Raw genomic sequence first — 25,739 nt, 5'->3', positions numbered from 1 at the left:
CGAGGATCGCTTACATACCAGATCTTTCCTAGCCAGAATATCCCTCTATCGTAATTTAATAGCACAATAAATCACTACAATGACACTTGCAAAATATGCAGAACAAAAATAAAGAACACTAGAATTTTAACGAGGTTCAGCAAATTTTGCCTACGTCCTCAGGCACTACCAAATATATTTCACTCCAAAAATACAAGTGAAAGTTTACAAATAGGGAGAGAGAACAATTGCCTTAAGTAGAGAATGGCAAGTGTGGGATGAAGAAAGTAAGAAATGGTTAGGCCTATTTATAGTTGAGGTTCAAGGATCAACTTGCAATGTCCCTATACAATTAGGGACCAAAATTGCAATTATCCCATGCCAACTTTTAACCCAACTTGCCAACCAATTTTACTTTCTACTTTTGGTGCCCACCCTTTTTGACTTTTCAAACAATGGGTGGGTTCCAATAATCTCCACCTTGAAGATTTGATTAGGATAATCTTATCTTCACACAATTCTTTCTGCCTTTGACAACAATACTTGATAGTGCCTTCTTCAACTGTTAAACTTGCAGGATATTAATCAAGTTCAAACAATGTTCGAACTTGGTTGCTGTTACCACCTTGGTCATCATATCTGGGGGATTATTTGCAGTCTTGATCTTCTGAAGACAAATTTTCCCCTCTTCAATAATTTCCCGCACAAAATGGAATCGTACGTCGATATGTTTTGTACGTGCATGATAGACTTGATTCTTTGCTAAATGAATAGCACTTTGACTATCACAATACACGTTAATATGCTCCTGAACCAACCCCAAGGTTTTAGCCATACCTTGTAACCAAATAGCCTCCTTTACAGCCTCTGTTACAGCCATGTACTCGGCTTCTGTGGTTGACAATGCAACTGTAGACTGTAGTGTAGACTTCCAACTTATTGGTCCTCCAGCAAGTGTAAACACATAACCGGTGGTTGATCTTCGCTTGTCCAAATCACCGGCATAGTCAGAATCAACGTACCCAATAACACCTTTACCAAGTGTATTATCCTGCTTGAACAGTAATCCAACATCCACGGTCTTCTGAATATACCGTAGAATCCATTTCACAGCTTGCCAATGTCCTTTTCCAGGATTATGCATATACCTGCTCACTATACTAACTGCCTGTGAAATGTCGGGTCTTGTACACACCATTGCATACATCAAGCTACCCACTGCATTAGAATACGGAACTTGCAACATGTATTCTCGTTCTGTATTCGTCGAAGGAGATAGTTGTGCAGAAAGCTTGAAATGAGAAGCCAACGGGGTACTTACAGGTTTGGTCTGCTCGTTCATGCCAAACTGCTGTAGTACTTTCTTCAAATACTGCTTCTGAGACAAGCTAACTCTGCCATGAGCTCTATCTCTACATATTTCCATGCCAAGAATCTTCTTAGCTTCACCTAGATCTTTCATCTCAAACTCGAGATTGAGTTGAGTCTTCAATCTCTCAATCTCAACTTTGCTCTTAGATGCTATTAGCATATCATCAACATATAAGAGCAAGTATATGAAAGTTCCTTCTTGTAGCTTCTGAAAATATACGCAATGATCAAATTTACTTCTTGTGTACCTTTGCCCTTTCATGAACTGATCAAATCGCTTGTACCACTGCCTCGGAGATTGTTTCAATCCATAAAGCGACTTTGTCAGTTTGCAAACCCAATTTTCTTTATCAGCAACATTGAATCCATCAGGCTGAGTCATATAGATTTCCTCTTCCAAATCACCGTGTAAAAATGCTATCTTCACATCAAGCTGAACTAGTTCAAGATCGTATTGCGCAACCAAGGCTAGCAAAATTCGAATAGACGAATGCTTCACAACTGGAGAAAACACTTCATTGTAGTCTATTCCTTCTTTCTGAGCGTAACCCTTTGCTACCAATCTAGCCTTGTATCGAATTTCATTTTTACCAGGAAATCCTTCCTTCTTTGCATATACCCATTTGCATCCAATTGCCTTCTTTCCCTTGGGTAGTCTCACCAACTCCCAAGTCCTATTTTTATGAAGAGACTGCATTTCTTCATTCATAGCTTGCTTCCACTTTACACCATCAGAGTTACTTATTGCTTCTGTGTAAGTGGAAGGAACATCATCATCTGCAATTGGAAGTGCATAGGCCACCATATCGTCAAAGCGAGCAGGCTTACGAATCTCTCTTCTTGGCCTCCTATATGCAATTGAATCTTGTTGCTGTAGAAGTTCTTGGGTCGAAACTTCTTCATCATTTGTTCTTTCAATATTAGCTGGATCATCATTAACCTTTTCAAACTCCACCTGCTGCAAAGTACTACTGGTTTTGTCATCCTTTTGTGAATCCTCGTTCTTCATCATGGTTGGTTCATCAAAAGTTACATCTCTACTGAAAACAATCTTCCTTGCATCAGGACACCAGAGACGGTATCCTTTTACACCACCAGTTATACCCATGAATAATGCTTTCTTTGCTCTTGGGTCTAACTTAGATTCTTTTACATGATAATATGCAGTGGAACCAAAAACATGTAAAGAATCATAATCAGTAGCAGGTTTACCAGTCCACATCTCCATAGGAGTTTTTCCATTTATTGCAGCTGATGGCAATCGGTTAATTAGATGGCACGCATATGTAACTGCCTCAGCCCAAAATTCCTTGCCCAATCCAGCATTGGACAACATACATCGAACTTTCTCCAGTATAGTCCGATTCATGCGTTCTGCCACCCCATTCTGCTGTGGTGTATCTCGAACAGTGAAGTGTCGCACAATGCCCTCATCTTGACATACTTGTAGAAATGGATCTTTTTTGTACTCAGTACCATTATCTGATCGAAGTCGTTTGACCTTTCGACCTGTCTGAGTCTCCACCATCTTCTTCCACTTCAGAAATGCATCCAAAACTTCATTTTTTCTTTTCATTAGATACACCCATACTTTTCTTGAATAATCATCAAGAAAAGTGACAAAATAGTGCATACCTCCCAAAGAAGCCACTTTGGTAGGTCCCCACACATCACTGTGAACATAGTCCAGAATTCCTTTCGTATTGTGAATTGCTGAACCAAATTTTACCCTCGTCTGCTTGCCCAGAACACAATGTTCACAGAATTCCAATTTGCAAGAATTTGCACCTTTCAACAAGCCTTGCTTCGCCAAAGTCTGCAAAGCTTTTTCACCAGCATGTCCCAATCGCCTATGCCATAACCTGGTAGCCTCTGAATCTGCATCTTTCGCAGAAGCTGTTGATGTTGATCCAATAACTGTACTTCCATTTAAATAGTACAAGTTATTTCTTCTAGTGCCTTTCATCACCGTCAATACCCCAGCTACTACCTTTAGTAATCCATCTCTCAAAGTGATTGTGAGCCCTTTAGATTCTAGGGCCCCTAATGAGATGAGATTTTTCTTCAAGCTGGGTACATAGCGAACATCTGTCAGAACTTGGATTGAGCCGTCATGGTTCTTCAATTTGATTGTACCTACACTCATTGTCTTACAGGCACTATCATTGCCCATAAAAACAACTCCACCTTCTAGTTCTTCAAGACTAGAAAACCAGTCCTTATTAGGACACATATGGTAAGTACATCCCGAATCCAATATCCACTCATCCGTTTGACATGCCATTGCCATGCCAACCAAGCTAAAGTCTGACTCCTCATCATGCTCCGCTACACATGCATTAGAAATAGACTTGCCCTTTTGTAACTTAGGACAATTCTTTTTCCAATGCCCTTTCTCACGACAAAAGGCACATTCATCTTTGGCGGGTCTCCCTTTGGACTTACCCCTTCTACCAGGTTTGCTGCTGTGTGAACGACCTCTTACTGTTAAGACTTCTGCAGTTGTATCTCTGTGATCTCTTTTATCTTTCTTTCGAGTCTCAGATCTATACAACGCACTACAGACTGCATCAAATGTGATTGAATCTTTCCCATGAAGCAATGTGGTGGTAAGATGATCATATTCATCAGGAAGGGAATTCAACAACAATAATGCCTTGTCTTCATCTTCAAATTTCTCATCCAAATTTAGCAAGTCTGCTAAAATTTTATTGAATGAGTTCACATAGTCATTCATCGACATACCGGGTGCATAAGTGAACCGAAAAAGTTTCTTTTTCATATAAAGTCTATTTTCAAGACTTTTCGTTAGAAACTTTTCTTCCAATGTATCCCACAGCTTCTTCGCTGATGTCTCCCTCATGACGGAGTACTTCTGCTCTTTGGCCAAACATAGGCGGATTGTACCACACGCCTGTCTATTGATCTTGGCCCACTCCTTGTCATCCATCTTGTCAGGTTTTTCTTCAAGGGCTATATCCAGCTCTTGCTGACATAAGACATCCAGGATCTCACACTGCCACATACCAAAATTATTGGTACCGTCAAATTTCTCTACTTCAAATTTTGCATTTGTCACAGTAGTCCTTGCTGATGACGATGCTGCTGCCATTTTTCTCCTCAATCCCAACTACTGTATACGTGAACAGTACCGTATACGTGAATAGTGCCGTATACGTGAATAGTACCGTATACGTGAATAGTGCCGTATACGTGAATAGTACCGTAAACGGTCGTATTCCCCAAGTACGAACCTGGCTCTGGTACCAATTGTTGCGCGGAAGCGTGTGAAAGAGTAAAATTATTGTACTGAAAAATCACACTAAGTTCAATTCCCAGGAAAGAGAGGTGGATCACGAGGATCGCTTACATACCAGATCTTTCCTAGCCAGAATATCCCTCTATCGTAATTTAATAGCACAATAAATCACTACAATGACACTTGCAAAATATGCAGAACAAAAATAAAGAACACTAGAATTTTAACGAGGTTCAGCAAATTTTGCCTACGTCCTCAGGCACTACCAAATATATTTCACTCCAAAAATACAAGTGAAAGTTTACAAATAGGGAGAGAGAACAATTGCCTCAAGTAGAGAATGGCAAGTGTGGGATGAAGAAAGTAAGAAATGGTTAGGCCTATTTATAGTTGAGGTTCAAGGATCAACTTGCAATGTCCCTATACAATTAGGGACCAAAATTGCAATTATCCCATGCCAACTTTTAACCCAACTTGCCAACCAATTTTACTTTCTACTTTTGGTGCCCACCCTTTTTTACTTTTCAAACAATGGGTGGGTTCCAATATATTCGACCATGGCAAAGTGTAGCATGAATCTGTCTACTCTTGCTCGTACCTCTCTGCTCCATCTATCTCCTATTCGCTCAACTTCTTTGACGAGGTTCAAAATCCCCCATTGGCTCCCTTATCCATCAAATTCTTTTCAGCTACGCATTTTCTCGAACACTTCATGCTTTTCCCCCCTTTTTTTGGCCTTCTTCTTCTCGTGGGTGTTTCAGTTTGTGTTGTTTGGTTGCAGGGATAATGCAACTGAAACTGTTGGCATCGAGGGTCGTAATATTAACTTCTCGGTTAATACGAGGCAAGGCAAAATGGTGCCAATTCTCAAGGATTGTTCAATTCCTTCCGGACAGTTGTGGATGCTTCTTGGACCTAATGGTTGTGGTAAACCTACCCCTTTAAAGGTACGTCCCCAAAATTTATTGTTTTACCCCATATCAGTATAAGCATTGATAATCTAAAAGAGAATGCTACTTGCCTCAACTGGCGCGGATAATGGTTCAACTTCAATTTCCTTATGAAGAGCATGATCTAATTATTTTGCCAGTTGAAGGTGCCTATGTTCTCTTATCCTAGGCATAGGATAAGGAGACCAAGTAACCTTGAAAACATGGTACCTCTGCACCATCTGTTACAGTTTTTTTTTTGCAGAAAACCAAAGCTTAAGAAATGATGAATGATCATCTCCCCCTCTCCCAATTCTACCTTTTTGTGGATCTGACATGTACCTTAAAGGTATTGAATGTCTATATAAAAGTAGAACTCGAGAATTGAGGAAGAAAATTGTGGATACCCTAGAGTGCCTTTCTTAAAGTTTATTTACGTTTATAAAAGAATTTTTAGAACATGGTGATAGATTTAGTTTTTGAAATGGTATATTCCTTGTTTCTTCTTCATGTTAGCTTTATATTTTATTTTTCCTCTCTCATTGTTGCAGTGACCCACAATGTATTCTGCTAACAGAAAGGAATGTGTACATAATACGACAAGATATGATTGGTTTGAAAGCCCTCTGCTGTTTTTACAAGAATTATGACCTTTTTTCCTCCTTTTTCCCCCCATCCCTAAAGGAGCCATTCTCGGGCCAGCATTGATTTTCTTTGCTGCCATCAACACCAGCTTCAGCACTATTACTTCTAGTGCTGCTACTTGTGCTCTGTTGTATACATGCCAATGGTTATGTCCTGGGTCATTTTCCCTTTTTAGAAGAAATTACTTTTAATGTCATCTTAGTAGCTGCTACTGCCTTTCCCTTGAAGTTATTCTTCTATGCTGCAGCCTTTATAATGTGTATGTGCTATCGTAATGACTGCATTTTGTTTAATGACCCCTTTTGGGCCTTTTGGCTTTTCAGGCATGTCAATATATTGGAAAATTTGTCTCTTAATGATTTTGCTGAGCAACAATACGGATATGAACAATCTTTTATACTAGTAGTGGATTTCTAAACGGAACTAACCTGAGTTTACAAGCACCAGAGGCATCTCTCACCATGCAGGTTGTGATGCCTACAGTTGAAGCAGATGTTGCATTTGGCCTTGGGAGATTAAAACTTAACTAATTCTGAAGTTAGATCCAGGGTGTCCAAAGCTTTGGATGCTGTTAGCATGTCTGAATACCTACAGGTAAAATTTTGTATGCAACAGCTTTTGGAGAATAATACAGGATGTTGAATATTGTATGCTTACTCAAGGTTTATCATCTTTAATTTCTTCCAGAGGCCAGTTCAAACACTTAGCGGTGGTCAAGAGCAAAGGGTTGCCATTGCTGGTGCTTTAGCTGAAGCATGTAAAGCTCTGATTCTGGATGAGTTTACGACTTTTTTGGATGAAAGTGATCAGGTGAGTAATAGTAGACACAAGGTAGAATGTGTACCAATATTTACTGAAGCAAGTTTTGCATAAGTGTACAACATGTTAAATGCACAAGAAACAAAAACATATAGTTAGACAAGCCTAGTAACAGTTACAACTGTTGGCATGGGAATTGTTGAAATAGCATTATTGCCTTACCTATGAACGCACCATTAAGCACTGTATAGATTAAACAGCATATTTCTTTTACTTTTAAGTAACTTAGTGGTCTACTTTCATAATTCTATACAAGGGAATAAAAGGGAAACAACAATGAACCCATAGTCTTCATCTGGTCCGTACAGTTGCAGTTTAAGTTTTAAGAGTGGTGTGTACTATATGTGATCCTGGATATTCCTTCGATTGGATGTTTCTACATAACTGATTATATAAATGAGCAAACAGTTACTTATTCCTCGATAGTTCAAGCTTTTTGTCTGAATCAAAGCTCTTGGTATGATCTGATTAGATGGGGGTGATAAAAGCGGTTCAGAATCTTTTGGATATATCAGAAGTGACAGCATTGTGGGTTTAGTGAATTCACATATTTCTTCTTAACCTAATAAGCACCGAAAAGCAATGCCATTTTCTATGAATTCTTCATCATCAAGATTTTCCTTGGGTTTCTCCAGCAACATTAACATGGAGGGTGACACTAAAATTATGGCATTGATCCAACCCGCCGGCTTCTCTTCTTTTTCCGTTCAAGCTCATACTTGATTACATCAAACGTAAAAACCGTGCCATTACTTTTTGATACACTGAAAAATTAATATTATTAACTTTAAATATCAAAATTTATAATTTTATGAAATACAAATATTAAATTGCATCAGCAAATAATACATGCCTCACAATTTATTGAAAACAACAAGGAAAAAGGAATTGACAAAGTGGCATTGATAAGACATATAAACTAAATAAGCATGAGTGCATAGCCAACTTATGTAAAACATATAAACTAAGTTACATATAAACATATAAAAAACACTATAAAATAGTGAGCTAAGAAATCTGCTCGATATGAAGGACATGTAGGATTTATGGCTAGTTGTGTCTGGCACTTATTTGGGGGATAAGAATTAAATTATATATGTAGCCTTGCTGTGTGCTCTAAAAGGCCGTCTTTAGCAATACAGCATAGACAAAAAACATTTCATGCATGAAGTTGATTTTGGTATGGATATGGAGCCATCTGTAGGCCCTAACCTTTTGTACAGCATCTTTCCTCTCCTTTCTTATTCCAGCATCTGGAGCATCATTTTTCACTTTTTCCTTTTATAACAGTTGCTTCCAATAGATCAGAGCTAACATTAATATCTCCATGGGAGTGGATGTCCCATTATCTTCGCTGAAGAAGTATGCTCCAACCATGTGGGAGCCATCGATGGAAATGGAATCAGTATTTGGGCAGTCCCTGATAGTAAAGTTGGCATCTGAAGGGAAGCTGAACTTGAATCATGGAATGATGAACTCAGAACGGGGAACGTTGTTTTCCGGGATGATGGAAGCTTTGCAGAGCTTGGGATAGAAGCTTTGACATTATCTGAATATGCACAAATAAGTGATGATGAAGAACGTGAACTAAGCTCTGAAGAATCTGATTCTAGTGACTACGAAGAGGAGAGCCCAAAGGGTTTAGGTTTTCTTGAAAGCACTGCTCTACAGAAAGGTATCCAGATAGAAACTACCATCTTTGCTAAGTGGGAAAATCATACCAGGGGTGTAGCTTCTAAGATGATGGCCAATATGGGTTACCGTGAAGGGGATGGGTTTAGGTGCATCTGGCCAGGGAATGTTAAATCCGATCTCACTTAAAGTCCTTCCCCCTAAGCTACCACTTGATCATGCTCTGGAGTCTCATGAGAATGATGAGGATAAAGAGAAAAAAGGGAAGAAACGAAGCAGAGGTGGCAAGAGAAAGCGTGAGAAGAAATTCGCTGAAGCCGCTTGGGCTGCTAAAGAAGAAGAGGAATCAAGACCAGATGTTTTTAGCCTCATCAATAACCAACTTGCAATGCATAGTGAGGCTGTAAATGGTGGATCAACAAAGAAACAACAAAAGAAAGGCTCAGTAGAGGAGAAGAAAGTTGATAGAAAGGCATTGGTTGCTTATGATGATGAAGTGAAGGAACTAAAGTTACGAGTGGTAAAGCTCGAGGAAATGGTAAGCAGAAACAGAAATGAAAAAGCTGTTTACGAGGCTGCCATGAGGAAATTAATCGAGACTCGCAAGGCTTTGGCAGAGGCTGAAGCAGTTCATGCCTCGGCATCAAATGCAGTCGTTAGCAAAGAAAAAGAGAGAAAGTGGCTAAAGTTTTGATATTATGTAATATTTATGTCGGACTAGTTGCAAATTATGCATTGTTTGGTAAGAAATGAATAAATTAGATTTGGCTTCTTCTCTCCTTTTCTGTTGGGACAATTTTTTTCATTTGAAAATTGATGCTCCTGCTGTCTTTGTGTGCCATATACATATAAATTAGAATTTTTAATTATTCTCAGAAGATCCATAAATAAATTCATGCAGAATATTCCATAAAAATCATGTCAATATCCTGTAACGGTTACATTAAGGCATCAACGCCGCAAAAAAGAAAAATGCACGGAATTTAATTTCACTAAATATATATAAATTTATTAATATATCTAAAAACAGTTTCTCCGGAAAATATTTTCAAAAAATCTGCCAAACAACAGATTCATCTAAATACTAGAAAATTAAATTATTTTTCAGAAAATATTTTACTGGCAAACAAACGGAACTTTAATCTTTTTTTCATAGATGGAATTAAATTTCTTTTTGAATCTTAATATTTTTTCAAAGTACATCCATTTCTCCGAAATTGCTTTAACTCTTAAAATTTAACCTTTAATTGTTACAAAAACGAAAACAAGTTATTATAATTTTTAAAATTAATATATCATATTTTAATATTATTTGATATAATTAATATATTTATGTTAATAATTGTAAACACTTAAAATTATTTATACAAAAAAACCTTTAAAATTAACTTACATATAAATATAATTTATTTAGCAATTTATATTATTATATTATATTTAATTAATTTTATAAAGTCGTAAAAAATATAAAATTATTAAAAAAATTATAAAAATTTATGGTATCAAAACAAATATTTTATATTTTATATTTTAAATTATTTTTGGACGACACGTGATAGTATTAGGAGAGAAAAAGAAGCGGATACACTATTTAAAGGGCGGGCCCACATTGACGTAAGAGACAAAATTGTCATACAAATCCCATGACACATTTAGTCCTTTTTTCGGTGCAACAACTTAGCACAATTTTGCCTAGAAAACTTACCCTTCTCAATTTACGAGGAAACTGTATCAAAGCCTTCGTCTCTTACCAAATATTCCTTGTTGCACAGAGTTTAGTGAATTCACATATTTCTTCTTAACCTAATAAGCACCGAAAAGCAATGGCAGTTTCAATGGATTCTTCATCATCAACATTTTCCTTGGGTTTCTCCAGCAACATTAACATGGAGGGTGACACTAAAATTATGGCATTCATCCAGCTTGTCGGCTTCTCTCTTCTTTTTCTGTTCATGCTCATGCTTGATTACATCAACCCTAAAAACCGTGCCATTGCTTTTTGATACATTAAAAATTTAACATCGATAATTTTAGATATTAAAATTTATAACTTTTGTAAAATATAAATACTAGACAGAATCAATGCACCACGTTGCAAAAACTTTGACAATTTATTGAAAATAGCAAGGAAAAAGGAATTGACAAAGTGGCATTAATAAGAAGTGTTGACGTTGTCGGATAAACGGATGGATTTTGTGTTCTTTTTCTGTGCAGGCCCACAATAAGACCAAGGAATAAGAAATGACACACTTGTTTTTGGTCGACACATTGAGACCAAGGAAACGAAACTTAAATCCCATAACTAAGGAAAACGGAATTCACAAAATTTTTTGAGGCACATATTGAGTAATTTAAATAGAATTTTATATGATTTTTAAGTTTATTGTTTTTAAAAAACAAAAAAAATCAGAAGGGTTTATTTTTTTGTTATTCTATTTAATTTTAATTTTAAAAAAAAATACCTAATCTAAACCATACTTGTTACTGTTTAATAAAATAAATTTTAAGATGGTCAAATCATGACCGCTATATTTATTATAATTTAATCAAATAAAATTTATTTTATTATAAAAATATCTTTTTTCCAATAATGTATATATCCGCAGATCACTCGGGCGGGTAGTAGGTAGCTGCGGTCAGAGGAGTTTGATGGTGTTTTGAATGAAATTGGGTGCTTCTACTGCTGTAGGGCCCAAATTTTGCCCGGGCCCAGTGCCAAACAGATTAAACCCAAAATAAGGGTCCAAATTACAGTCCATCAGAGCCCACTATTCAATCAGACCAGCCCAACAAGCTTAACAAATCAGAAAAAAGGTTTCAGCAAGAAACCCTAGCTGCTGGCCGCCGCTCCTGCCCCCTGGTCAGCCTCCAGCGCCGCACGCCCCAGCGTCACACGCCACCGTCGTCGCGTCCCATCGCCACCTTCCCATGCGCGTCAGAACACCTGCAAAGAGTAGCAGACAAAAGACAACCAAACAAAGCACAAAACTACAATAGCAATAGAGGCCAAATGAAAAAACGACAAAAAAAACAGATTTGGAATCGTTTAGATCAGCTATAAAAACCGAAAATCTCACGCTTGTAATCTTCTTCTTCCTTTTTTACGAACATTAATAAAAGAAAAACAAAAAAACAAAACAGATTTTAAGGGAGAAAATTTTACTTTCTTGTTCGATTTTTTTATTTTATTTTTTTATTATTTTTTTAAATATAAAATAAAAAAGAAATGGGAGGTATTTCTTACCTTGGTGGCCGCGGTCGGAGGTCTTCTCGGGTGTTGAGGGTGGTCGAGCTAGTGGGTAACCGAAAGGTCCCTTATATTTTTCCCTTTTTTTCCTTTTCTCTTTTTATTTTTGAGGACCTTTTAAACTGTTTCAACCCCAAATCAGGGCTTTACCCGGAAAAAAAGAGTGATAAGGGGGGTTTTTGAAGTTTCCGGTCATCGCGCACTGCGGCGCCGTCGCCGGTGGCCGGTGGTCGGCACAACGAAGGCCAGGGAAAACTCAAAGGCCAGAGAAAGAGAGAGAGAGAGAGAGGGTTCAACCTTTTTTTTAAAAAAATGAAGGGAAGAATGATTTTTTTTAAAAAAAATTAGCCTTTATAAGCTGTGCAATACGACACCGTTTAGGGATGATCTAATAGCCCTAAAGCGGCACCGTTTTGGTCCTTGTCCCCTCTTACCCGCGTGTCGACCCGACCCGCAGCCAGGTCCACGTGTTTTTGCGCCATATGGCCTATTTCCGCTGCGGGTACTTCTACATTGTCATCTCCTTTCAATTTGGTCCTTAGGCTCTTCATTTCGTGTTTTAATTTGGCCACGCGGTTTTTGTGTTTATTTCAATTTGGTCCTAAACGAAATGATGCGCTAAAGGTTGGGGATATTCTCCCAATCAGCCCCTCACTCTTTCAGCGCGTTTTATTTTGGTCCCTGGGGGCCCCTTTTCTGTTTATTTGCACTTTAGACCCCAGGTTTTGTTTCTAAATTCAATTTAGTCGATTTGTTTTATTATTTTAGTTATTTTACTAATAATATTAATAAATTTGATACTATCATGATTATTATTATTTGTATTACTGTTGTAATATGTTATTTAAATTAACTTATTTAAATATCAAAGATATTTTTCTTTATATTGATATTACTATATTTATATTATATTGATATTATTTATATCCTTCTTATTTTTCAAACTTTGTTACATATGTGAAATGAATATATCTATATACATAGATTTTTTTTATTTTATAACTCGCATACATACATACATACATACATACATACATACATACATACATACATACATACATACATATTTATCTTTGGTTTTATACTTCTAAAATACATATGTACATACATACATTTTCATAATATATATATGTACACTTAGATATTTTTTATAACTTATTTATATATACATAGAAACTCATATATATATTTTTATTTATTTTGTAATTTATATACATATCTATATATATATATACATATTTTATTTTATTTTCATAAATATATATACATACTTATATTTTTTTATATTTTATAATTTATATATATATACATACATATATATCTTTTTACATTTTTATAATTTTATTCTTCTTTCTTTCTTTCTTTCTTTCTTTATTTATTTATTTACGTTTTCATTATCATTTTGGAAGAATGTTTTAATTTTATTCCCTTATATACTTGTTATTTTGTATGTTATTGATTTGTCCTTTTATTTATCTTATCTTGTTGCTATTGCTTGTATTATTTTTTACACCATCGTATTTAATATTGTTTTATTATGCATATTAACACCTAGTTTCATTTCTACCATTTCGTGTTAGATTAATTTTATTCGATGCATGAATCATGGTTTTAAAATAAGTAAAACTTCGTTTTTTAAGATTTGAGAAAGTCATGCCCTAACTTACGGGGTTTCGATTTTTCCTCGATAAATCCAAATACGTAAATCATTTTAAACATAAGTTTTTTTAATCTCGAGAATTAATAAAAGATCGTGTTTTAACTTGCGGAATATGGTCTTTTCTAAAATCGAGATAATCGAATGTCTTTCAAATAAGTAAATTTTTCGACATGTATTCTCGTATCGCGAATTCGATACGTCGTATCCTAATGCATTGAATGTGACATGTTATTTTCTCGATATGAGGATTTTTTCTAAAAAATAATAAAGCAATATTTTGCATTTGGAAATTCAAGAAAGCGTGCCTTAACATGCTGGGTTTCGATTTCTCGTTTGACCAAATATCCTCTTAAAACTTCAAAGTATGTTTTTTTAAACCATAAGGCGATCTTGGCTTCGATGGTTTAAAGTATCGTGTCCTAACGTGCTAGATGTGATATCCCTTCGGAAAAAGAGAATCTTAAATTTCAATCCATGTTATTCGAGTTTTTTTAAGGATCGTGTAACACCCCAAAGCCGGTCTAAACATTATTACCGAATCTGGCGATGTCACATTGTAACACCCCTTACCCGTATTCGACGCCATAATAGGGTGCGAGGCATTACTAGAAGATATACATTTGCATACGTATTAAATCGAGTTACAAAATTTTCATTCAAATTAAAACTTTTAAATTATTAACGTGCTTTTATAATTTTTTATAACATATCCTTGAAATATTATATTCATAACAAATAGGGCCTACGAGACCCTATATTTACTCATGTAATTCAAAGCTTTATTTTCATTTCATTCAATTCACAATTTCTCATGTTCACAATTCAATTCAATTTGTCAATCCAATATATATATTTCAATCATCTAAGAATATAATTCAAGTTACACGAACTTACCAGGCTAAATTACAGAAATACCAAAATTCAGGGACATTTTAGTAATTTTTTATTTTCCTCGAATTTCCACCCAATCTTGATATAAATTAATATTTCATTCAATTTACTAATTTAAATAATAAAACAATTCATTTCATGCAATTTGGTCACTTTTTGACATTTTTACAAATTTACCCTTAAAATATTACTTTTATTCAATTTAGTCCCTGAACCTAAAACATGTAAATTAGCCATTTTTAATGAAAACTCATGCTAGTTGAATAATCATATATATTTTTTCCTCCTCGTCCTCTCCATTTCACATCCTTAATGTATAATTTGCTTATATGTAACATTATCTATAATTCCACCATTTATTTATATGTTCATTTAAAGTTGTCCACTCGAGTCATAGTCACTAAATTATTTATATCTTGAGCTACGAAACTCTGAATTAAGATCCGAAAATTTTCTCTAAAACTAGACTCATATATCTTCTTACCATAAAATTTTCAGAATTTTTGGTTTAGCCAATAAATACAGTTTATTCTTTAAATTCACCTTTGTTCTGCTGTCTGACAGTTTCAACCATTCTTCACTAAAAATTAATTATCTCTTTTTACAGAATTTGGATGATGTCCCAATTTATTTCTATTGAAAATTGACTCATTAAGGATTTTAAACATATAAATTCTAACCCATAATTATTTTTTTACAATTTTTAATGATTTTTCCATTTAGAATAGGGGAACCCGGATTCATTCTGACCTTGTCTCACATAATTTATTATATCTCATAATTTACAATTCCATTACTTACACCGTTTCTTTTATGAGAAACTAAACTCAATAAGATTTAATTCCATATTTTATTCATACTCTAGTTCGATTTTCATAATTTATGGTGATTTTTCAAAGTGAGCCTACTATTGTTGTCCAAAACTGTTTTAGTGCAAAATGTTTATTACCATGTTTATAACACCATTATTTTCTTTCTCTACACTATTTCTGATCACTTTCTCTTATTTTCTCTTCACTAACATATCAAGAACATAGGACCATATATACAAAAACTTTACATTAACATCATTTCCATACTTTTTCAATAATATCAAACCTAAAAATATATTAAAATCTTGATGTTCTTACCTTGTCATATTGATTTCAATCTTTAACTTGATTTTCTCTCTCCTACAGCTTCTATTTCTTGAATCCAACTTGATATTCTAGCTCCCCATAGTCTCCTTGTTATCTTTCTCTCTTGATGGATATGGAAATTCTTTTGATTTCTAGATGAAAATGGTGAATTTTTGGTGGAAGGACCAAATTGTAAAGAAAGCAAAACTTTCTTTCTTTCTCTCTTTTTCTCACGTTGGTGCATAAAAATGGTGGGTTGCATTTTTTTGCATGATTCTTCATCTTCATTTTCTTATATATATACTAAATAAAATTATAATAAAATAATAAAATATCATTTAAAAATTAAATTAAAATACTAATAAACTAATATTTATTTAATTAATTAATCTAAAATATCTCCAACATCATCATTATCTTCTAGATTTCTCTCTCTTCTAATTGACAATTTTGCCCTTTATGATCTTTTAAAATTCCATCATTGAGTCATCACTTAATTTGGTAAAATTACGATTTAGTCCCTCAAAATTATTCACCTTCTTCAATTTGGTCCTAATCCATCCATTTTCCTTAGTTTCTAGATCATTCCACTCTTAAAATATTTACACCATTGGTCCTTCAACTTTTTCATATTTACACTTTAACCCCTTAATTTTTTGAGTATTTACTCTTGGGCAACAAAATTTTTCTCACTTTTACGATTTAATCCTTTCTTGAACTAATATGTCATAATATATGTAATAGGCCCAATTTGCTCGGCCTGTTAGTAAAATAAACCAAATGAAAAAACAAAATTAATAAAAGTCCAATAACATCAGTCCAGATTACAAACCAAAATAAATTAAGCCCAAACCCGACTACAAAATCCAAATTCCCAAGCCTAAACTGTTAACCCAATACCTAACCCTCCAGCCCCAAATTACCAGCCCAAAATCAAACCCATTAGCCAACCCTAGCCCGACGGCCCAACACCAAAGCAGCACACAGAAACCCTAGGAGATCCCAGTGCCGCAGCAACCAGGACCCAACCTCTGGCTTCGTACGCGCCGAGCCATGTCACGCATCTCCGTATTCGTACCTGCAGCAAACAACAAGACAACAACAAAAAAGAAGAAAATAAAATATCGAAGGAGATTTTTTTCTTTTTTTTCCTTTTCTTTTATTCTGTATTTTTTTCGATATATAGACCGATTGCAAAAGAAAAAAGAACACACGGAGACTGTATCAAAAAAACAATATCAATACAAAAAATCAAAAATAAAAAGAGACTGTGTTTTTTGAAGGTGATTTCTTTCCAAAGTTTTTTCTTTCTCTATTGTTTTGTTCTTGCTCCTTTTATATACTTAAAATAAAAAAGAAAAAGACGAGAATCTTACCTTTGCAAAGGCACGCCTACGGAGCCCTGGTTACTCCGTTCAAATCGGAGCCGGAGGGGGTTCCACATTCGGAGGCGGCAGAGGGGAAAGATTCAATCTTTTAGATCTGTTTAAAGTGGCTAGGGGGCTAATAACTTAGGGTTTTTTTGTGGCATTTATATATCATTCAAAACAGTGCCGTATCGGTCGATTAACCCCAGCAACCCGAGCGGTGACCGACCCGGGGAAGGATCCGCGCGCTTTGCAATGCTTGGGTATATTGCGCAAAAGGTCCTTCTACTTTTGCACGATTTTTCAATTGGTCCTTTTTATTTTTTAATTTTTTGCCCGTCATTTTGATATTGTCTCATTTCGGTCTGCATCACTGCGCTGCGTTTTGGGGGAATGGAATAATTTCCAATTTGGCCCCCTTGTAATTCGCAAATTGCAGTTTGGACCCTCCGTTTTTTTAAACTACATTTGTGGCCCGTTAATTCTGTTTTGACTGCAATTTAGTCCCTCTTACCTTTTCTAATCACTTAATTATTTTTATTATTACTTGGTATTGTTATTTTTTATCACTATTTCTATTTATCTATATATATATGTGTTACTTTATTATTTACTATTATTTTAGACTGTTTTTATTATATATATATGTACATATGTAATATATATTATTTAATTTTTAAACTATATACATATATATTTTATACATATATAACTTTCATTAAAAAAATTATTTTTACCTCACATACATTAATATGTTGTTGGTTTCATATTATTTTTTATTTAGTACGTAATACTTAGGTTAAGTATATATTATTTTGTAGGCTATATTTTATATGTTTTTAACTCTATTTTTGAATTTCCTTTTGAAACTCTCATATATACATATATATATTATTTGCTTTAAATTTATTTTCCATACGGTTTATTAATGATCATTCCCATTCTTTCATGTTATTTATTTCTTAAATTATTTTTAAATTTGTATGTTTTATTTATGTTTATGTAAAATTCCTTGGTTTCAATTAGCTTCCTATTACTTGCCAATGTTGGTATTTGTATGATATATGGTTGAGATAATTATTGCTATGCTTGTTTAAATTTATTTATTGATTATTCATTATTCATTAGTTTACATTTTAATCTCGAATTATCTTTTCGCATTATATGTTATCACTCCATCACACTTTATTTGTTTAAAAGGTCACGTCTAATATCGTTGAAGTATCAAAACCAATTTATTCGAAAACTTTCAAAATAGCGCGACACTCGGAATTTGGGATCCTTTAAAAGATTGTGTCCTAAATTACTGGATTCCAGTCTTTCTCGAGATCTAAGAAACCGAATATCCCTTTTTTTTATTAAAACATAAATAAAGAACTCATTCTCGAGAATTCGATACGTTGTGTCCTAACTCATTAGATATGACATATTATTTTCTCGAGGCGAGGATTCTTCTAACGAATAAAAATGAAGACAATATTCGATATTTATGAATTTTGTGAAATCAAACCCTAACTTACTGGGTTTTGATTTTCTCATTTGACCCAAATAATCAGATATCCTTCTCAAAATGCATAAATTTTAAAAGTCAAAAGATAAATTTAGTTTTGAGGATTTAAAATGTTGCACTCTAATTTACTGAGTGTGACAATTTATTTCTTTGAGATAAGTGAGCCTTGTCACCCAATTCATTTTATTCAGGATAAAAGAATCGTATTTTAAAATCTTTTCAAAATTTCGACATTAAGACATTAAACAATCGATTCGATACCAATTTTGGATGTTACGAGGGTGCTAATCCTTCCTCGTGCATCATCGACTCCCGAACCTATCTCGCAGACCAAAATCGTTTTAAGGTGAGCCGATCACACCTCAATAAAGGATCAGTGGTGACTCCAATTTTTATTTTTTTTCTTTTTTTAATCGACAACTAAATTTTTGTTAATAAAAAAATAGTTTCGACAATATACTTCCCAATGTTGACATAACTCCAAAATTTTCCCTTTTTGTCTCTTTATTTCCTTACTTTATTACATCAAAGATAATATCTTACTGTAAAATTTTTTTGGGTATTATAGATCGTATTTTTAAAACTCTTCAAATTTTTCAATCTTCGACACTAAGACACTAATTAATCAACTAGGTACCAATTTTTAGGCGTTACGAGGGTGCTAATCCTTCCTCGTACGTAATCGACTCCCGAACCTGTTTTTCTAAATTTCGCAGACCAAAAGCGTTGTTTTAATAAATCTAAACCGTTTATTAAAAACAACCGTTTTAAAGGTGACCCGATCACACCTCATCAAAAAGATTGGTGACGACTCTCATGTTCGTTTTTATTTTCAAAATCCAAGTCGACCCCGTTTTTAAGAAAATGGTGTCGACAGCTGCCATGAAGATTTTTCTTTTTTGAATTAAATTGGGTGCTTAATAAGCATGAGTGCATAGCCAACTATTTTACAGGTTGGATGATTGGCACGTTGCACCGATAGTACACATCTTAACAAAATTCTTCACAGGCAATGAGCCCAAGTAAAATTAAGCTTAATTTGTTTGAAGCTTTAATTCAATATTAAAAACAATAAACTAAAAAGCAAGAATGGTTCAAAATCATATACTTTGATACCTTGCTCTGTTTTTTTTTTTTTTGAGGGTGTTGGGGGGGGGATCCGACACACATAATATTTCTCTTCTACAAATAATCATTACTTTCTAAACAACAGCTTGTTGCTCTCTTAAGTTGGCTTTTCCTCTTCTTTTTTCTTGGGTTGGGAATGAAAGAGGAGAGTTCAGCTTGCTTGGGTTGGTGGAACAATTAATAGAGAGTGGAAAAAGAAACAAATAAGAAACCATTTCAAAAACTAAATCATATAAAATTGCAAATCATTCAAAATATAATTTAGATTGACTAAAATAAAATATAAAATAGCATCATAATTAAAATCTACATTTAAAGCTTAAAATTAAAAACTAAAGTATTTTAAAATAAAAAATAAATAGAATTAAAATTAATATAAAACATGACATAAAATGGAGGCAATAAAGGTGGCACGAAAATTAGGGAAGCAAATGAATGGGGCGTTAGGAGGAAGGATGGGCGGTGGATGCTTAGCTGGGATAAATAGATTATTGGAAAAAGACCTGCTATCCTATGAGCTTACGTCCATATGCCAGAGACTTGCTATGAGCTTACGACTCTTCATCGTCATTTTAAAAATGGATTGACAAGGTACTGTTCACCAAAAATAAAAATGGAGTACTCATTTAAATTTGATACCGGCGAGAGAAAGAGTAGATTTTGTTTTTATTACGTAAGATGGAGTGAAATATTCTTTTAAAACTCAATACTTTTGCTGACTGTGTATTTTATTTTTTCAAACCCTTAAACTCTAAAAAAGAAAAAGTTAGTTTACATGTTTTATATTAATTTTAATTCTATTTATTTTTATTTTAAAATACTTTAGTTTTTAATTTTAAGTTTTAAATGTAGATTTTAATTATGATGTTATTTTATATTTTATTTTAGTCAATCTAAATTATATTTTGATATGTGAATTCTAAATTTTATATGATTCGGTTTCTCATTTGTTTCTTCTTCATGTTAGCTTTATGTTTCCTTTTTCCTCTCTCAACCCAAGCAAGCTGAACTCTCCTCTTTCATTCCCAACCCAAGAAAAAAGGAGAGGAAAAGCCAACTTAAGAGCAACAAGTTGTTTAGAAAATATAATGTGTGTGGGAATTCATATGCAAGCAACTTCTTGGCAGCTTCATATTGTATCCACAAACAAATTTTTTTTTTTAGAGCTCATTTTCTAGTGTTAGACTAATGGGCCGGGGCCACATACAACCAATTTACTTCCTCAACATGACCCTAATTGACTACCTTGCTTAAATAAAACTACCTTTGTTAGTTTAGGAATAAAGTATCAAAGCCTTGGTAATATAAAATAACGTAATTATAAATTTAAAGTTATTTTTATATTTGAAATGGCCTCGAGGGAATTATATTTTGTTTAAATAAAAGACATTATCATATCCCAATTATCACACATTTATCTTTAACATATATACTTAACCACTTATTATAACCGTCAAGTTCCTAAAAATATCAATTATCAATTATTAAATGAAAATATTATTTCTTTAACTTTAATTAGGACTTTGGACTTGGCTCTAATATGCATGTTTAGGAGTTCATTTATCAAAATGTGTTTTCTTAGGAAATTATCAGCATGCTTGCCAAGCAAGAGTTTGCAGTGGCCCAGTGTGAGAGTGAGAGACGACTTTTTATTTAAACTTTGGTTTTTATGTAATTTTATGGACAGTACGTAGGGTGCCATAGCCAGTCGGATTGCAGTCATAGCATTTACGAACGACAACTATAAATCTACATTGTAATGTCCTCCGTTTTTGCTTCACATACTTCTTCTTAGCCTTATAATCTCTGAAAAACAATGGAATTTTCTGACAACTCTTCCTCATCAACATTTTCCTTGGGTTTCTCCGGGGACATTAACATGAAGGGTGACACAAAAATCATGGCACTGATCCAGCTTACAGGTATCTCTGCTATTTTTCTGTTAAAGCTCGTGTTTGTTTGCATCAAACGACGAAGACGTGCCACTACCGCTTCAAATCGTCTTGCTAGCATCTCTGGGGAAGCCGAGGTTGATGTAGAACTTCCCTAGTTATCATGGTATAAAACATTCATTTCTCTTCCCTTTCTAGCTTTTGTATAAAGCATATAATCTTGGAATTTTTATTTTTATAAAACAAACGAATTTCTCAAACATGTTTAGCATTGTTTTTTTTTACTTTGATGAGATACGGGACAATGGAGCAGCCTGCGGGAGGCAATAGTTGTTGCCGTTTAATCAAATATATTTTAAGATGGTTCAATCATGATGACCACAATATTTATAATATACTGTATTTATTTGCAGATTTCTCGCCGTCGGGCCGGTGGTACGGTAGCTCCATTCGGGAAAGTTTGATGGCGTTTAGAATAAAGTTGTGAGCTTATGCTGGCTGCTTCTATATTGATTTTTATTTTATTTTTTTGCTTTTGGTGAAGAGTAACTAGGTTTTACGTAAGACTTTGAGGTACGTACATTGTATGGTGCAAAAATGGATTGAACTTATTTGGCTTTAAATATGATTTTTAATTGTGGTGTACTCCTTAATTTTGTTTATTATTATTAAATTGTTGATTATTGTCTTAATAAGGAAGGTAATTAAGTAAAAACTATGTCACATAGCCAGTGGAGGGTATGTGACTCTAGTATTTTCAATCTATAATTCAAACTTAGGTGCTTAGTGTTAAGAGATTAGTAAGATCTGAAAGAAGTGAAAACTTGATTCCAGCTTTGATAAAAGATTTTTTTATTTTTTTATTTATATATTTATATTTTTTATGACTTTGACACTTTAATTTATTTTGATATTATAGATGAAAACGATAACAAATGAAGAGATTTAAGCCTCGTTTAAAAAATAAACCGAGTCTTGGATAATAAGTTTTTGTTGGCCTCAATTTGTAAAAAAAAAACATTTTATTGTTTTGCTAGTGTTTTTTACTATTTTACTATTATTTTTTTATTATTGTTTGGATATTATAAAAATCTTATTTTATTATTAATTTTGTTACTATTTTAGAGGTATTTGATTGTTAAGTTACACTTATCTTAATGTTATTTAAGTATAAATTATTTTAATTTATTTTTAATTTCTTGAAAAGTTTTTCTTAAAACTAATTTCTTTAATTTATATTTTTAAACAATTTAATTTTTCCTTTTTTATTTTTTTCCTCCCTTTATTTTTCAGCAAATGATAATTGCTTCTTTTTGGAGTGGGTTAATCGAATTGGCTGAGTGCTGTTGGCCCTACAACCTTTAACAGACCGACAAAATGAGAGAAACTAGAAGCAAATGTCACTGCATTATCCTTGTGTGTACGTACGGATACAGGTTTTCATGGTCCTTTTCCCAATCTGGAATTGTTCTAAAACCAGACTTTTGTAGTAAAAAATAGGTAGGTTGTGGTATCTCATTTGCCTTATCCACCTTTCATCTTTTGATTTTAATTTCAGAATTTGAACTTAAAAATCAAGACCTATTCATAGGTTCGGTTACTCGCGGAAGTTTTGTTCGAAATTTAGAAGGGTTTGAGAAAAAAAATAATAAACTTGAAAAAAAGGTTTGGCTAAAAAAAATTAGGACCGTCTAAAATATGAGTCGGGCATGGGTTTAAATCTTCAAGGCTTGATCTCAGCCTGAGCCTATCTATTTTTAAGCTTATAATATTTTATATTATATAATTTAGAACACCTTAAATAAAAAACTTATATTAAGTATACAATACTACTTCAATATAAATATTAAAATAATGTTAAGATACTATATAAAAAAATTTAATAAATAAAAAATAAAAAATAAAAAATAAAAAATATTAAATATTAAAATAAAATAAAATAAAATAAATATTTTTAAAAATTAAAAATAATAATGTATAGATCTAAAATTATTTTACAAATATGAATGAATTTTAAATATTTAAAACTAATATTTATTTATGGTCTTTATAGGACAATGTTCCTTGGGATCTGGCAGCAACTTCTTGGAAAAGAAGAAAACGATCCCAACCAATCATTTCCCATTTTCATTAAACTCCTTTTTGAATGTCAACGCACATCCACTTCACCATTATTGCCTTTAACTTTAAAAATTATATATGGTACTGTCAAGTCATGGATATCTGATGTGTCCAAGAAGATCTAAGTCCAGAAATGAAGAATTTGACAAAATTCTGCACAAAACCATGAATTTCTCCGAATAGATTTATTGTCTCGTAGTTGAGGTCCACAGACTTTGACTGTTTGTTTATTATTTCATCCTTTTTTACTCTCTACCATTTTACCTTATTTTGTTAATCACTATGCTATTAAAATCCATTTATCCGTTTTTACACCATACTTAAATAAATTAAATATATATCATTTAAAATTTACCTTCGTTTTATGTAACGAATAGAAAATACTTAAAATCGAGGTAATGTTCATTATTTTTGAAATTCGAGGAGTTGTGCTCCTAACTTACGGAGTATGACATCTTCTTAAAACCAAAGTAATTGAATGTCCTATTTAAAATAGCAAAAAAAAAAACCAAGATTTAGGTAATGATCAAATGACGATTATTTTGATTTTTGAGAATTAGAGAATTTGTGTCCTAACTCACGGGACGTGATCCTTCTTCTTGATTAATTTGGAATAAAGCCATTTCTATTTAATTTAATTTAGTTAAATAATATCTTAATACAAAGAGGGATCGTGTTTTAACTTCTCTTCAAATTTTCAATTCTTAACACCAAGACATCAAGTAATTAATTAGGTACCAATTTTGGGCGTCTCGAGGGTGTTAACCCTTCCTTGTGCGTAACCGACTCTCGAACCCATTTTCTGGATTTTCTAGACCGAAAAACATTATTTTAGTAAGCAAAACCTTTTATTAAAATGATCAAATTACGAGGTTATCCGATCATATCTCATAAAAATGTTAGTAGCGACTCCATTTTCATTTGTTTTAAAATAAAAAGTCGATTTCAAAAAAGGTTTCGACATATAGTTTAATATATTATATTTTAATATTATTTGATATAATTAAAAAAATTAATTAATATATTTATCTTAAAAATTGTTAACCTTTAAATTTATTTTTTCAAAAAAAAAAACCCCTTTAAAATTAACCTACATAATTTTTAATATAAGTTATTTAGCAATTTATATTACCATATAAATATTTAATTAATTTTATGTATGTTAATATAAAATATTTTAAAGCAAATTTAATATATCAAGTTATAATAAAAATATATTAAAATGTTTTATTATTTAAATTTAGCATAAGTTAAAGATGAAATCAATATTAGCTGCTGAAACTACCTTTTTGAAAACAAAAATTTTAGTTGTCAACTTTAAAAAACAAGAATTGGAGTCGCCATCGATCCTTTATTGAGGTGTGATCGGCTCACCTTAAAAAGTGATTTTGGTCTGCGAAATTTGAGAAAACAGGTTTGGGAGTCGGTTACGCACGAGGAAGGGTTAGAACCCTCGTAACGCCCAAAATCGGTACCAAATTGATTATTAATGCCGTGATGTCAAAAGCTTGAAAAGATTTTAAAATATGATCCTTGTATTTAAAAACTTGTATACATATTGAAATCTCCTTATTGAGGAAATATTCAATTGTTTAAGTTAGATGAAAAAATCGAAACTCAATACGTTAGAGCACAATTTCTCAAAACTCCCAAACTTTGAATATTACCTCTTTTTATAGGAAAACTTTCATCTCAAGAAAACAATATGTCATACCCAATACATTAGGACAAAACATGTTGTATTTCCGAAAATGATTTTTATTTATGCGTTTTTTTTTAAAATATTCTTGATTATTTAGGGTTAACAAGGAAAATTGAAACCCAATACGTTAGGGCTCAATTTTCTCGAAAATCCCAAATATCGAATATTACATGATCTTGAAAGCCTTTGAAGAAAAACGGTTTCAATGCTTTGATGAAACCAAATATGTTTTGATGCGGTCGTTGAAAGCACCAAAAATATCCTATCCCTAATAAATAATGAAAAGAATAGTAAAAGGGAAGTAGGGTCAAATCCTCAGGGACTGGACTTGCAAAATATCTTGTTTCGTGATATCCCAGGCAGAGTCTTGCCCAAGACAACCTGCGTTCCTAAAAAAAATAAAACAATAGAAGAATTAAATTGTTGGATCTAGAAACGAAAAATAAAATAAAAACAGAATTAAGAATAT

General features: G+C 33.1%; 2 pseudogenes; both read left to right on the top strand.

The window, feature by feature from the left end:
- The first annotated feature begins 5,181 nt into the window (after positions 1–5,181).
- LOC121216270 (ABC transporter I family member 10-like) lies at positions 5,182–7,540 on the top strand (annotated as a pseudogene).
- Positions 7,541–7,922: 382 nt separating this feature from the next.
- On the top strand, positions 7,923–9,328 carry LOC121216269 (zinc finger CCCH domain-containing protein 22-like; annotated as a pseudogene).
- Positions 9,329–25,739: the final 16,411 nt, after the last annotated feature.

This window comes from Gossypium hirsutum, chromosome D04 (genome assembly GCF_007990345.1).
Source record: "Gossypium hirsutum isolate 1008001.06 chromosome D04, Gossypium_hirsutum_v2.1, whole genome shotgun sequence".
Classification (NCBI taxonomy): Eukaryota; Viridiplantae; Streptophyta; class Magnoliopsida; order Malvales; family Malvaceae; genus Gossypium; species Gossypium hirsutum.
This window is presented reverse-complemented; position numbering and strand designations above follow the sequence as displayed.